Here is a 2,500-nt window from a genome sequence, read left to right on the forward strand (position 1 = left end):
TATATATGTATATATATATATGTATATATATATATGTATATATATGTGACCGTGTGTGCAAATTTGGCGATTTTCTTTCTCTGTCTTCCCTTTTTTGAACTTTTCCTATATTTCTGACGAAGATCTCCGATCGAAACATTAAATCCTCTTTCTTTTCTTTCCTTTCCTGAGCGTCCAATAACACTGTACTTTTTCCATGTCCTCACGTTGTTTTTTCGCATTTTATTCATGTTTTTTCTTGTTTGTTCTTGTTTAAATTGACTACACACACACACACACACACATATATATATATACTGGTCTTGAGTTAGAGTTATTGTCCACAGGTTATGAGGTGTAGAGCGAGGGAAAGAATATAGTGATGTCGATTATGAACATGGCCAAGGGAGAAACCCCTGAGGTGTCTCCAAAATACAAATGTACTAGTTTCCACTTGTTATTTTTGTTCGGTTGTCCCGTGCAGGCCTTTTAGAAATGCCTGAGAATTTGTGGATGAGTTGGCTAAGTGATCACAAAGAGGTTCCTCTTCTCTTCTACTCCAAATGTTGTGTTGAGAGACTCTTATAACTGAAGGGTTGCTAAGATTTTTGTTGACAAGTTCCTCCTTAAAGGATTGACAGGGAATGTGAAAGTCATTCCCTGAAACAATTCCTGAGATTGATATCTGCGTCGAAATTTCATCCCATTTCACCATTTATGTCACTTTACATGTAAGTTTGTCTTTTATTATTATTTCTCATTTTTGTTATTTATTATTATCTTTCGTTTTTGATTTGTTGATTTTTGATGAGTGGTTTGGATGAAGTGATAGAGCATTGGACACTATTTGGTTACGACCCATTATGTTCTGAGTTCAAGTTCTGTGGCAGTGACTTTTGTCTTTTATCATTCTGGGCTTGATATAATGAAGTACCACACAAGTGCTGGTGTTGATTTAATCATGCAATCCCACCTTGCCACAATTTTTTTGGCCTTGTGCCTGATTAACAAATGAATATTGCTAACCCATTAAGGAGAGAAGACTGATGAATAAAGAATTGGTACCTCAATTCATGTGTCATTAATCAATAATCACTGTTGATATTCCATTGTAACTTTTGATGTAACACTTAATTTTATATGTCACCCTTCATCTTGAGTGAGCTTCTATATAGCTGCCCAGTCTGCTAGAAATAGCAACCAAATTTCTTTAAATCACACACTGCTATTTTAAAATAGGAAGGGTCTATTGGATAATGTAGTCCTAGGTAGAGCAGTCATGGCTGGAAAGCTTTTGATCATAATTGTGCTCAATATGGGTTGACTTGGGGCTAAACAACAAGGGCCAGATATTTTCAGAAACCTTTATTTGACAGAAATTTGTGGGGAGGGGTTGTGTGATTAAGCCAACCCCAGTAATTGACTGGTGCATTATTAGATCAAGCCTAGAAGGATGAAAAAAGGTAAAGCTAACAGCAGCATTTTAGGCAAGTGTCTTCTACTACAGCCTTGGGCTAACTAAAGCTTTGTAAATGGGTTTCATAGACAGGAACTGAAAGAAGCCCATCGCGTGTGCATGCGTGTGTGTGTGTAAGTGAGCATCACCATTGTACAAGCATTGTTTCTAGCTCTTCATGAAAAATATATTTGGCTACGGGAAATATTACCTTGCTTGGAAATAGGTGAAAGTTGGTAACAGGAAAGGCATCCAGCCATTAAAAAAATATTCCTCAGCAAATTCTGGCTGATTCATGCAAAATGGACGTTAAATGTAATGACTAGAGGCAGTTTTTGTTTACTAATTAGTTATCTTTTATCTTTTACTTGTTTCAGTCATTAAATTGTGGCTATACTGGGGCACCACCTTGAAGGATTTTAGTCAAATGAATTGACCCCAGTACTTATTTTTTTTTAAGCCTGGTACTTATTCTATTAGTGACTTTTGCTGAACTGCTATGTTATAGGGATGTAAACACACCAACACCGGTTGTCAAGTGGTTGTGGGGGAGACAAATACAGACACAAAGACACACACGGATATACATATATATATACTATGGGGTTCTTTTAGTTTCTACCAAATCCACTCTCAAGGCTTTAATCAGCCTGAGGCTAAAGTAGAAGATACTCATCCAGGGTACCACACAATGGGACTGAACCTGGAACCATGTAGTTGGGAAGCAAGCTTCTTACCACACAGCCATGCCTGCACCTAATGAAAGTTAATCAAAAGTTTTTCAACTCATTATATTACATATGTGAGGCTCAACCTATTTGTATTTCATATTCTTTTTTTTTTTGCGCCTTTTCAAAGCCTAGCCAGGCTCATGGGCTCAGTTTCCCGGTTTCTATGGCGTATGTGTTCCCCCCAGCTGGACAGGACGCCAGTCCATCGCAGCATTACTCAAGAAACAGTGAGAGAAAGTTGGGGCGAAAGAGTACAACAGGGGTCACCACCACCCCCCTGCCAGAGCCTCATGGAGCTTTTTAGGTGTTTTTGCTCAATAAACACACACAACGT

The 2,500-nt window shown here is 38.0% G+C and overlaps 1 protein-coding gene across 5 annotated transcripts in view; it reads left to right on the top strand.

Annotated features, from left to right (window-relative positions):
* Nucleotides 1–2,500, top strand: part of LOC106870290 (paladin) — a 141,597-nt gene that overhangs the window by 78,776 nt on the left and 60,321 nt on the right. Inside the window, exon 1 of one of the 5 annotated variants that reach the window (XM_014916316.2) lies at nucleotides 692–710. The exons of the other annotated variants lie outside the window; for them this stretch is intronic. The gene's annotated coding sequence lies outside the window, so the exon portion shown is untranslated. Of the gene's footprint in view, nucleotides 1–691; nucleotides 711–2,500 lie in introns of those variants that run through there. 5 annotated transcript variants of the gene reach the window in all.

The sequence above is a fragment of the Octopus bimaculoides genome, chromosome 1 (genome assembly GCF_001194135.2).
Source record: "Octopus bimaculoides isolate UCB-OBI-ISO-001 chromosome 1, ASM119413v2, whole genome shotgun sequence".
In the NCBI taxonomy this organism is placed as follows: Eukaryota; Metazoa; Mollusca; class Cephalopoda; order Octopoda; family Octopodidae; genus Octopus; species Octopus bimaculoides.